Raw genomic sequence first — 14,748 nt, 5'->3', positions numbered from 1 at the left:
GTTATATCCGGGCTAAGACCAAGGCATTTGTGCGAGTTGCTATATCCGGGTTAAGACCCGAAGGCATTTGTACGAGTTGTTATATCCGGGCTAAGACCCGAAGGCATTTGTGCGAGTTGCTATTAATACGCTCGAAAAACCCAAACGATAAGGTATGTTTGCATGTGCATCGGAAAATTCGATTCGTTTGAAACAGTATTCGTTCAATCGACTAACGAACTTTCGGCTCTTAGATAGGTTGATACCTTGTGTGTGTATATGTTGATGAAGTGTGAAGTAAGTATGATTATGAGAATATGTATTAATAAAGTGATTCGTTTAGCTATGTGAATGTAATACTTTAGTCAAAGCTGATTTCATTACTTAAGACTTACTAAGCATTAAAAATGCTTACCCCGTTGCTTTGGCTCTCTGTTTTATAGATTTTGCTCGTTAGCTATCGGATTCGGGATCATCGAAGTCGAAGTCATCCACACTATCAAAGCCCTTTTGGTACTCTTTTAGTTGAACTCTGGATATGGCATGTATAGGACTACCCTTTGCTGTTTTTCAAGTACGTTTTGTGATGTATGCGTGTACAGCCATGCGAAAATGGCTCGTAAAAGTGGAGTATGGCATTAAAATTTGTGTTTATGCATATATGTATGGTTTCATGATGTGACTATGGACTGGAATGGAAGTGTTGGGCAAATGATCAGCCATTGGAATGGCTAAATATGATTATATGTGGACCTATGTATGACAAAACTCTAGTTGGTCCATGGAAACCACGAAATAGGTAAAGTTTACCTTGAAAACAGATGCTGACAGAAGCAGTGGTGTGGATTTAAAAAATCACTAAAATTTTTAGGAATGGAATTAAATAGTGAATAAATTATGTAATCGAACCTTGATGAATCTATTTTCATATGAAAGTAACGAAACGATCATATGAACAGTATATTAAGAGATATAAAAGTTCTCGTGAAACAGGGCCAGAACGGTTTCTGGATCCCCTGTTTCGACTTTGAAAATTTACCATAAATTACCCAGAGATAATTAGGAGTCATGCCATATATTTATAGATTCCTACTTAAGTCTAGTTTCTATAGAAACAAACGACATCAGTATTGAAGCCCTGTACAGGGAGATATCCAAGTTGTAATGCGCGAAGGTCAGTGTAGTCGATCCCTGTAACAGGGGAGACTTTAACTAATAAACTGTACTAATTGGCCCGACCAAAAATTCTAGAAAAAAATATGTAGATGGAAATATGAGTATAATTTCAGGGAAAAATTACGAAACTGATTTTTGAGCTTTGAAACTCAAGATATGATTTTTAAGACGACAGTGATGCAGTAACCAGCTTGTCTGGAAATTTTTAAATGGACTGTGAAAATAATTAAGTCTGTGTGCACCTTGTGTTCGACTCCGGTAACGGACTCGGGTACGGGGTGTTACAGATCCAATCTTTTGGATTGGGTCAACACGCGTGGGTCCCTTCCTTTAAACTCCATTATTTCCAAATCTAATGCTAAACTTTAATTCTCATTTATTTCCTTTTCAAAACTCAGCAAACCTTTCATTTTTTTAAAAAAAGAAGCTTTAACCCCCCTAGGGTTTGATTTAACATGCAGCCGCTTAAACCATCATTTATTTGATGGCCGACGGCGGGCCAATGGCGACCGGGCCTTGTCAACGGAGGACACGCCCACGGAGATCAGGTAAGCGCACTCCTTCTCCCTTTTCTTCTTTTTTTTTTTAAAGAAAAACTTAAAATATTATGCTATTCTACCAAAAAACAAAGCAAAATCTGAAAAAAAAAATAAAGAAAACAACCCTAGCCCGAATCTCCATATTTCCCAGACATGTGGGCTTTCATCGGTGTTGTTTCAAACACGCCTTTCGTTTTCCATGCTAAAAAAATCACAAGCAGATCGAAAATAAAGGAGAAAAAAAAAGTGAAATCACCTTTCAATGACTTTTTTGATTTCTTTTTGCTATTCAGTATGCGTGTGTCTGTAAAAATTACAATGAAAAGGTTCTTGGCTTTATAGCCGAACCAAAAAAGAAAAATACAATTTCCTTTTTTTTTCTCTTTGCTCTGCTTGTTTTTTTTGCTCTTGCTGTTGTGGTTGTCCTTTGCTTGTCTTCTTTTGCAGGTACGAAGGCAACGTGGCGGGGGTAGCTGGCACGTACGGAGGCTGCTGGTGGTGCAACTGCTACAGTGCAAGGGGAACCTTAGGGTTCCTGTGGATTGCTTGACCTTTGGGCCAATCGGGCTGTATTTTTGGGTCTAGGTTAATATTAGTTGTTGGGCCATTGAGTATTGGGCTAGGGTTAATTCGGTTTTGGATTTGTAATTTGTAAAAAGGATTGTTAAAAATTGACTTTTGTTATTATTTTGGATTTTGGTTTTTTTTTTGGTTGGTTTGGGCCCGGGAAAATTTGGGTCCTTACAATACTAATTGTAACACCCCTTACCCGTATCCGACGCCGGAACAGGGTATGAGGTATTACCGAACTTGAGTACTTGTAATCATTTAAAACCGAGAAATAAAATTTCATCAAATTTTAAACTTTTCGAACATATTCAAGCTGTCTCTTAAAAAAAACTTACAAGGCCCATATCATGCTTTAAAACCTTTATATATCGATCAATAGTTTGATAGTGTGATTTAACCTCCGGCGGCCTCCAACTTGAGCTAACATCTGCGACACTATAGGAAAAAGGAAAGGAAGGGAGTAAGCATTAGAGCTTAGTAAGTAAATATGTAAATATTAATAAACAATACATTATCATGCATTAAACAAAGTCACAATATGTTCCCGGAATATTACCATCACAAACACACATACTTTCACTATTACAATTATAAACAGGTTCAAAATAAGCTGTCTAGCAGAGTACCAGCAGCTAAATTATTTATTTCTGGAGCTACAGAACTCCAAATTACAAACCGCAACTTTTCCTTGAAACTAGATTCACGTATATTTTTACCATAAAATTTTTAAAATTTTTGGTCTAACCAATTAGTACATTTTATTCATCTAATTTACCCCTATTTCACTGCTCAACTGCCCTGACTACTCTTCACTACAAAAAAAGTTTCTCTTCGTACAGACCTCATATGATGTTATTGTTTATTTTATTTGAAACTAGACTCATTAGGATTTCCAAAATATAAATTATATCCCATAATTAGTTTTTTAAAATTTTTAATGATTTTTCAAAGACAGAACAGGGGATCACGTAGTCATTCTGAACCAGTCTCATAGAAACTTAAATATCTCATAATATAGAATTCCTTTGCTTGCTCTGTTTTTGTTATATGAAAATATACTCATTAAGCTTTAATTTGATATCTCATTCAGTCTCTGATTCAATTTCTACTGTTTTTGGTAAATTTTTAGATTCTCATCACTGTAACTATCCAGAACAGTTTTATTGTCAATTTTGATCTTTCACACTTCAATTGTATTCATCACTTACCCATAACAATCTTTCTAATTTCCAATCACATATTGAGCATATTGCTCATAATTTACACACGTATAAACTTACACTTATCATCACAAAGTCATACACAATTTCATTTAATCAATTTCCCAATTGAACGCTTCGGAATAATAACAGATACGTGATGGTATCGCACACAGCCCACCTTTAAAATCGAAGCTCTCTTGTACACATAGTGGCCTTTACTTAGCACCACTCATGTGACCTAGCTCGATTGTACACAAAATTTTGGCTCTCTTGTACACATGGTGAACACTTAGTACCACCCATGTGACCTAGCCACTTTATCTCGTAGCTCTTTTGTTTACATGGTGTCCTTCACCTGGAACCACACATGCAACCTAGCTACATTTATCTCGTAGCTCTCTTGTCTACATGGTGTACACATAGTATCACCCATGCGGCCTAGCTACATATATCCCGTAGCTCTCTTGTCTACATAGTGTACACTTAGTATCACCCATGCGACCTAGCTACCTCGTAATGTCTTGTAGCTCTCTTGTACACATGGTATGCATCCCGTATTACACATGTGACCTAGCTACATAGCATCTGTATCTTTCGATTCCGAAGGTTCAAACGGGAAGTATCTCACTTTCTAATACTTCATTCCGTTCTTCTAATAGTCAATTATGATTCAAAAATCAGCTACAATACATAAAATATGCTGAAATATAAAAATGTAATAAAGATAATGTATTATTTACATACAAACTTACATACTTTCTCATTTCCATGTCAAATTAATATTGAACATTTAAATCATCATAATTATACTTACTTTCAACACCTCGGAAATCATAGTAAATATATCAATTTTACATTGAAACATGCATAAAATAATGCTTATTATACATATGAACTTACCTCGATACTAAAACGGCCATTTTACCAACTTTCCCGATTTTTTATTTTTCTCCTATTCTAGGTCCAAATCTCATTTTTCGGGATCTAAAACATCATATTTTACTTATTTAATTAATGTACTATTCAAAACAGTCCTTAACTCAAACTTTTGCAAAATTACAATTTTGCCCCTAAACTTTTTCATATTTACACTTTTTCCCCTAGGCTCGGGAATTAAACTTCATCCCTTATTCTTATGTTTTATTACATTTTGATCATTTTTCCCTTCTATGGAAACATCAAATTCTCACTCTAACACATAGTTATGAACAATAATAACTTTTATCGATTAAGCCGTTTTACTCATTTTTGCTTAAAACCGCTTAGCAAAAGTTGTTTAACATAATTTAAGCCTTCATATTCTACCATAAAACATCAAAATAAACACATTTCACCTATGGTTATTTTTCCAAATATGAACCCTAGCTTAAATTATTGCTAGAATAAGCTTATCAAGTTACCGAGATTTCAAAAACGTAAAGAACTTGAAAAATGGGGCTAGAACAGACTTACTATTGAGCTTGGAAAGCTTGAAAACCCTAGCCATGGCTTTCCCCATGCTAATTTCAGCCTCCATGAAAAAGATTAGTCAATTTTGGCTTTATTTTCCCTTTTTATTTCTTTTAATTACCAAATGACTAAAATGCCCTTAAGGCCTTTCTTTAACATTTTGTCCTATTCATGCCCATTTTTTGTCCAAATGAAATATAATGGTCTAATTACCATTTAAGGACCTCCTCTTTGAAACCCTATTTCTATCAAGTACTAATGAATTAGAACACATATTTTGCAACTTTTGCAATTTAGTCCTAAAAGTCCAATTAAGCACTTTATCAGTAAAATTTCTTAACAATATTTTTACACAATATTTTAATCAATAAATAAACCTTAAAACTCAATCAAAATAAATTTTTGGATTTGAATTCATGGTTCTAAAACCATCGTTCCGTTTAGGCCCTAAATCGGACTGTTACAGCAACTTTTGCAAATAAGCCCTAGTAGGCAAATTAAACATGCAATCTATAAAATTTCTTATCAATACTCTAACATATGCATCTAATCACTCGGTAAATCATAAAAATTAATCGAACTAAACTTTTCTATCTCAGATTTGTGGTTTCGCAACCACTATTCCATTTAGGGCCTATTTTGAGAAGTTACACTAATGTTGTAATAAGGCCATTTATTATATGTGTGGATGGTTTTAGATATGTTTTATATGGTTTTCTAATTAAAATTTAAAGGTTAAATATGTAAAATAGTAAATAATATATATAATAATATATATAATATATTATAACATAATTAAAAGCCATGTGAATTGTTCATACTTTTGACCGAAAATAACAAAAGAAAGAAAGAAAAGAAAGTTTTAGGTATTCGACACTTTGGAAGCTTAATCAAGATCAAGAACCAAAGAAATTGTATTTGGATTGGGGGAAAACTAAAGTAGTCGACTAGTCGTTTCGTTCTATTTCTCATCGTCCGAGGTAAGTTTATAAGCAAAAAGTGTTAATAATTTTGAATATATATATATGTTTTAAATGCTGAATCAAATTTTATAATTGTATATACTTGATGATCGTATGTGTATATGCTTGAGAATTGAGTTTGCGAGTTCGATTCGATCGAGTTACAATGTCCGAAAGCCCCGTATGAACCTTAGGAATAGCTAGGATACATATGTCATGACATAAGATTCCGATATGTGATGTGCGAGTAAGACCACGTTTAATACGTTGGCATCGATATGTGATTCTGATATATGTGTGCGAGTAAGACCACATTTAATACGTTGGCATCGATATGTGACTCTGATATATGTGTGTGAGTAAGACCCTGTCTGGGACAGTGGCATCAATATGTGATTACATGTAATACCACGTCTGGGATGTTGGCATTGTACGATATATGTGATTATCCGAGTGTCCTATCCAATTCTGAATGGTTCAACGGGAAATAATAAGTTAAGATTGAATGAAAAATTGAGTTAAAAGGTTCAAGTATGTATTCATACTAAGTTGTGAAATTATGGTAAGTTAGATGCTTAAATCAATGATATAAATGTTATTTGTTATTGTGAATTACATATATGCATATGTAAAAGTATACATTCCATTTAATGATGTATTCATGATACAAATAAAAGTATATGTGTTTATGAAAATTATAATTGGTTAAATGTTTAGTATATACGACCTTGTAAATATGATTTATGTATATTCATATATGAATAAGTATATTCACCAAGGGTTTATATGTGATCTTAGAAGTGAAAATAATTATGATATTAACTACATGTGTATTCAGTCTATTTAGATTTGATGCATAGTTATATGTTTGACAAATGCATTATTTTGCAAGTTTGAAAATGTATATGAATACAATATAATGATTCCATTTTTTAATGAAATATAATGTTATTGAATTATTTAATTGCTTATGACTTACTAAGCTATGATAGCTTACTGTGTGTGTTTATGTTTGTCTTTGTTTTATAGATTTTGGACTCTGATTACGAGCTCGGGGATCGTCAGCAAAGTCCATCACACTATCAACTATTTTTGGTATATTATAAGTTTAATCTTGGATCTATGGCATGTACAGGCTAGATTATATTTAGTTAAGTTTGAATTTGAGTATATATTAAGCCATGCGAAAATGGCTTGTTTATTTTATTAGGTTCAATTTGAAGGTTTAATCAAATTTTGGTTATATTTGATATGGTTGGAGTTTATTTTGGTATGCATATTTAATGAGATGTATGATTTATGTTTTGGTGATATGTTTGTGATGCTGATTGTATGATTGAAAACGAGATGTGTTAATGATGAATTATAATCGGCCATGGAAGTAGCTCATTTTGGATGTATTATTTGTGGTATATTTTGTGAGGTGATTGATTATAAAATTTGGCTTGAGTGAGGTTAATATGGTTGATAGATATGGCTAGGTATGATGTTTAAGCATAAGCAAGTTTCGGTTTTGATAATATATGTGTGAAGTGGTTGGCACATTTGCTAATCGTTGTCCAAATATGGTTATGGTTTATGTCGATTTTGAAAACATCGAGCATGTTATATCTGTATGATATATTTGACATATTGATGATGATATAGTCATATGATTTAATATGATTAAATAGGTGAAATGTTTATGTTAAATATGTATGGTATTATTTAATATTTTTGTTCGAGTATGATTCAAATTGATATAATTATTTGAGCATAGATTTGTGATGAGTAAAAGGAATATTTGATTTTAATATATTGCTTGTTATGTGATATAAATATAAATGTATATTTAACATGCCATGTGGATGCTATAATATAGAATAATATATATACATATATGTGAAACATATATATGTGAAACATGATTGATACATATAGTAACGGTGATGAGGTTATGCCAAAGAATTTGTAAATGGTATATTTAGTTTGAATGAAATTGTGGATGTATATTTTTTGAAGAGTGGATGTTCGGTTGTGGGATGGAATAGATATAAATATAAGTTTATTACCTTTAATCATTGTTTATAAATGAGATGTTAAGCATAATGAATAGCTTGTGAAATGACTATGTTTAGATTTGTAAAACAAGGTGAATTAACTTTCAGTGGTTGTATAATAATTGAGGTATCATGTATTTGATGAAAAAGTTGGATTGTTTTGGCTATATGGATTTATATATAAACTTAGCCGAAAATATGGCTATTAAATTAGTTTGAGTATAACGTTTGTTAATTTAATTGATATGTGCTAGTAGCATGTCAAAATTTGAGTTGATATGATGTATAAGTTGGATGAATAATTAATATATATTATATATATAATTGATGTGTTGGTGTGAAGGATAAAATAAAATGTTTGGTTATTCAGTTAGGTAATTTGACAAATGTTTCATATGTCTAAACTGACTGAGCATAATAGAAGTAGACAACAAACAAGACATATGTGTTTGCATGTTATATATATGTTTGGTTAAAGATTTAAAAAATGACCATATGAATAGTAACTTTGGTTTTTAATAAGTTGCATGTATGTTTGATCTAAGTAATTAATAATGAGGTGTTTATTTCCATGTGCTTATATCTGGCCATTTGATAATGATTATGGTTGTATCTTATCTAATTTATGTGTAACCTGTAATATTTGGTTTGATTTAATATATGTTCGATTGTGATAATTTAAGATGGTTAATTTCTATGTGTATTTATAATTATCCAAAAGTTGTGTTTAGTTAGTAATACCTCGTAACCCTTTCCGGTGACGGTTACTGGTTAGTGGTGTTACAATATTTATTCTTCACCGTCACTTTGTTCAGTTGTCGATAGTCTATACACAATCTTAAAGTACCATTTTTCTTTTTCACAAACAGTACTACTGTACCCCAAGGAGACACACTCGTATGAATAAAATGTCTATCTAATAATTCTTGCAACTATGCTTTAAGTTCTTTCAACTCAGTTAATGCCATTCTATACGGTGGAATCGATATCAGTATAGTTCTCAGTATCAAATCAATAACAAATTCAACTTTACGTTTCGATGGTAAACCTGGTAATTCTTATGGAAATACATCTGCAAATTCATCGACTATAGGTACTTGATCCAACTTCAACCCATAATCTTGAGTATCCAATATGTAAGCTAGAAATGCTTCACAGCCTTTAGAATTCTTATTCTGTGTGGTAATCGTTGATACGACTCTGGTAACACTTTAATATACCTGATTCAACTGTGATTAATTCACATGTAAGGCATTTCAAATTGACTCTTTTCTATCTATAGTTAACCACTGCATCATGCAACGATAGCTAGTCTATACCCAATATTATATCAAACTCATAAAATGCAATAACATTAGATCAGTAAAGAACTCATAGCCTTGGACTTTCTGTGGACATTTGCAACAAATTAAATCAACTATTACACTGTGACCCAGTGGATTTGTAACTTGAATATGAAATTCAGTTGATTCAACCAGTAAATTTTTATCAGTGGCTAATGCAGTTCAAATATATGAATGGGTTGATCCAAGGTCAATCAAAGCATATAAAGTAACATCAAAAAGATAAAATATACTGGTAACAACATTAGGCGAGTAGCCTCCTTTCTGGCTCGTATAGCATAAGTTAGGGAAGTGCTCTAACCTTGGATCTAGTGGTGGCATCTCTAGCATCAGTACGGCTCATCCTTGCATTACTGCTCTGAGCAGGGCACCTGCCCTTTTGTTGCATTGATCGGGGTTTTACACTCTGATCATCTTTTTCTCCAGATGGTTTTAGACAATTTCATCCAAAATGGTCAGTTGCTCCACATCTTAAACATGCACTTGCCTTATATCTGAATTCTCCAATGTGAGGCTTACTATATAAATCACATAGCGGTCTCGGGGCATTACGAACACTAGACATACTATTAGCATGTCAATTTTGTAACTTCAAATCAAGCTGTCTTGGTGTATTTTTGCTAAAAAAATATGATGATACAGTAATAAGATTATCTTCTTCTTTTGCTTTATTCAGTGGCGGGGCAGATAACTTACTAGGAAAATTTATTTTATTGAAGTATCGCTCCTTTCTTTCTCTCTGTCTCTTCTAGTTAAGAATTTCCTCCATCTTCTACGCTCAACCAGACAATACTACAAACTTTCGTATTTCTGTGCCACCTATCATCATTTTGATCTCATCATTTAGCCCATCTTCAAAACAGGTACACATTTCCTCCTCTATAGGCACAATCTCTCGAGCATACTTACTGAGATATGCAAACTCTCTCTCGTACTTAGCCACTGATTTATTTCTTTATTTCAGTTTTAGAAACTCTTTCTTTTTCTTATCCAAGTACCTTTTGCTGATGTATTTCTTTTTAAATTTTAATTTAAAGAAATCGTAATGAATATCATTTTCTAAGACTACTACAGTTATTGTCGCCCACCAGCTGTAAGCTTTTTCTCTCAACGTTGATACAACACACCTAAGATAATCATCAGGGGTAAAGGCTATTTTAGTAAAAACCCATTGAATAGTTTCGAGCTAGTAGTTAACCTTTCTAGGATCATCCTTCGATCTACCTCGAATTCTTCAGCCCTATAATCATCGGAGGAGGTGGTCGCATTGCAGGAGCTACCGCAGGAGGAGTAATAGGTGGTACAGTAGGTGGTGTAGGAGGAGGCGATAGTCGTGGCATCATTGGATTATTCTGCATAAACTCAGAGAACCACTATCCCATCAGTCCAAAGAACATATTTTTAACCTCATTTTTAGACATCAGTAGGATCGGTATACTATGACTCGTATTAGTGTCAGTAGTTAAGACATTACTGTCCATTTCATTAGTCTCCTCTTGTTCAATGTTTGATGGCATCTTTTAGAATCTTCAAAAAAATAGGGTTAGACAGGATCAATTTATATCTCACTATCACAAGTTATATGGCTTGTACCTTCTAAGTTTTAAACACATTACACTCGATTTGAGAATCGACTAAATCGTAGCTCCGATACAACTAAATGTAACACCTCTAACCCATATTTGTAATCAGATTAAGGTCATGGTGCATTACCGTACAATCAAAAACATTTAAACATAATATCAGTCAATAATTTAAACACATCATAAACCATTCATGCACATACATACTGTCTCTAATTTGGGACCAATTTGAATCAATTTAGAAAATTTTGGGGAAAAGTAACAAAATTTGAAAATAGGGGACACACGGCCATGTGGCCAGGCCATGTGCCTCACATGGCTAGGAGACACGCCCATGTCTCAGGTCGTGTAACCTTTGAACTAGGGACATACGACCGTGTCCTAGCCTATGTCCTCACCCATGTAACTCTCTGAGCAGGGTCACACAGTTGTGTCACATGCTCGTGTGGCAAGCCGTGTGCTATGCCGAGTAACTCACTAACTTGCATACAAAATACCATACACGACCGTGTGCCTCACACGGTCGAGTTACACACCCATGTCTCAGGCCATGTGAGCCCCAATTTACCCATTTCTTACTCAATTTCACTCCCTTATTGCATAGGTACCTAAACACTTTCAAATATGGGAAGTACAATTCAACTTCAAACATTCTCAACCATAATAATATATCCATTCTCAACTTGTAACCACAACACATTTATCTCTTTAAACATACATCCATTTCATTACAAGCATTAAGGTAACTTATAGCATACCATGTCATACTATGAACTTACAAACATATTTAGGTAACAAGTAGGAAATCACAAGTTGATCAAGTGCATCACATGTCACAACATTTTACTAAAACGTTAGGCATTCGACATAATAACACATAGGGTCTTAGCGTGATTCCTGGCATTAACCAGATCTTCTTAGCCTTCAAAATGTAATCTAAAAAATGAACAAATTTATAGGAATGCTTAAATGAAGCTTAGTAATTTTGTTTAGAATTTCATAACCTTTCCAATCAAAGATAGATTTAATCAACTTTAAGTGTAGGGATTTCCATTATACATAGTTTATAACAGTAATTACAACCAACTCAGTAGTTCAATATACTTAGTGAGCATTGCTCAATTGAACTTCTACAATATATCCATAAATTTCTACTCATTTGAGCTTCACTCAGTATAACAATAAGATTTTATCAATTAAACATCAGTCAGTATAACAGTAAGATTTGTTTAGGTAAGCTTCATTCAGTATAATAGTATGATTTGCTCGACTGAGCTTCATTCAATATAAAGGTATGGCTTGGCTCGATAGTGCGTACTTCTAGTATACGAAACAATGTTCACTAACAATGTATTAACAAGAATGTAAGCATTTAAGAGTATAATTAAACATACGAACTTACCAGACTATTTTGTAGAAGATTCCAAAGTACATAGACAACTCTGTGATTTTTCCTTTGCCACGATTATCAGCACGTTCTTGATCTAAAAATAATAATTTCATTCCATTTATTAGAATAATAACATAATTTGATCCATTTCATGCAATTGAGTCCTTGTTGGTAAATTTGCATATTTATCCCTCAATCTTTCATTTTTATTCAATTTAATCTATAGGCCCTAATCATGTAAATTACCCATTTTTCCTTAACACCCTTGTTAGCCGATTGTTCAATATATTCATATCAGTTCCTATTTGCAATGCATCATTTGAATCAATTTAGTTCCTAAACATCAAAATCACTACAAATCACTTTACAAAATAGTCCACCCAAACAATAAGGTTTCATATTTCCATTATCAACTTTAAAGAATAGCTTAACTCATCAATGGCAACATTTATAACATTTAACAAATTCACTAATTGATCCTCAGGTTAGCTAGATCAAGCCAATACGAACTCAAAAACATAAAAATTATGAAAAATAGGCTAAAATTAACTTACAAATTAAAGCTTCAAAAATTGGAACCTAAAGCCCTAAAGTTTTCACCTTTGCCATGAAGAAGATGAGCTAATTCATCCAATTTCCTTTTTTTTTTTAATTTCTAATTTTGTTTTATATAGCTAGGTGTTTTACTTTCCTAATTAATGATGCTTAAGCCTAATTAAACCATTTTTACTTAAGAAAATCATCATTCCAATCCACTAACTAAATTCCATGGTTTAGTTGTCCATTTAGTCCCTCTAGTTTAACTATTCAACCTTGTAGTTTTTATAATTCAATCCTTTTTACGTATTAAACTATCCAAACAATATAATTCCTCAACCAAAATTTAATGACTTTATAGACCTTATAAATATACTAATTAAATAATATCTACGTAGTATTTCCTCAGAACTATGGTCTCGAAACCACTGTTTCTGACACCACTAAAATCAGGCTGTTACATTCTTAATAACCGTAGTTTTAGCTTTGTTTACTTTCAGGCCTTTTCTTAAAATTTGAAGCCATAAAACCAATACCTCTTTGACCATAAAATGACATTCTTTTCTCGATTCAATAATAGGTTGGTTTCTAGGTCTTTTTCAAGATTGCCCAAACATTCTTGAAATGAATCTCCGTATACTGAGAAATCATCCATAAACACGTCCAATCCTTCCTCTAGCATGTCAATGTAAATAACAGCCATACATCTCATAAAGGTCATTGGGGCATTGCACAGTCCAAATGGAATTTATTTGAGAGCATAAGTACCAAAAGGACTTGTGAAGGTAGTTTTTTCTTAGTCATCCGAGTGTATTGGGATTTGATGGTATCCTAAGTATCCATTTAGGAAACAATAATAATCCCTCCCTGCCAACCTATCAAGCATTTGATCAATAAATGGAAGTGCAAAATGATATCTTTTTTGTTGCATCATTTAATTTTCGATAATTGATACATACTCTCCAACCAGTAACTATTCTTGTTGGAATTAATTCATTCTTATCATTTTCAACCATTGTCAGCCCGCCTTTCTATGAAACACACTACGTAGGACTAACCTATTCATTATTAAAAATAGCATAAACAATATTTGCATCTAACCATTTAAGTAATTATTTTTAACGCTCCCTTCATAGATGGATTAAGTTGTCGTTGTGCATCTACTACATGTTTTTTTCTTCTTCTATTCTATTATTATGTGGACCCAATGCAAGATTGATTCCTTTAATGTCAGCGATTGTCCATCCTATGGCTTTTTTTATGTGTTTTTAAACACTTAATAAAGCTTTTTCTTGTTTTGAGCCTAACCTGATAGCTATAATCACTGGTAATGTATTTTGCTTCCCTAAATATCTGTATTTTATGTGTTCCATTAAAGGTTTTCATTCTAACTTAGGAGGTTTAATAATGGAAGACATCATTTTTGTTGTGTTTAAAAGAATTTGTTCTAGTTGTCCCTTACTTTGACGCTACCAATCTAACTGGATAGCTATCTGAGCATTTTCAAGTTTAGTCTCATCCTATTTTTCTTTTTCTGATTCATATTCATGATCAGTCGAATTTGTTGTAATGGTCTCCAATTTATTCAACTTTTACTCCTCTATTTTGTTTTTTTTTTCAATTCCCCTACTTCTAATTCTTAATGTATTCCTTAGGAAAATTCATTTTCACTGAATCTTTCTTTCCCATTTTCTTCCAGATGCCCCCTCTAGTCATGATATCAAATTTTTGCCTATTTTGACTATTCAATCTATCGTAAAAATGTTGGATTTGACAATTGTTTTAAATATTTCCCAGGCTTCTCCTCAATTTTCAATAATATATTTTTTAAATTTAAATAATTTTTCTTAAATACCAATTACCTGAGTCATAGGGAAGACTCGACAAGGAATAACTGCACAAAATCAATCCATGCTATAATTACATGTTTTGGCAGCTTGCCTGCGAATTCGGGGGCTTTGTTCAAAACAATATGTACT

The sequence above is a fragment of the Gossypium arboreum genome, chromosome 13, assembly GCF_025698485.1.
Source record: "Gossypium arboreum isolate Shixiya-1 chromosome 13, ASM2569848v2, whole genome shotgun sequence".
Classification (NCBI taxonomy): Eukaryota; Viridiplantae; Streptophyta; class Magnoliopsida; order Malvales; family Malvaceae; genus Gossypium; species Gossypium arboreum.
Note: the sequence above shows the minus strand (reverse complement) of the source record.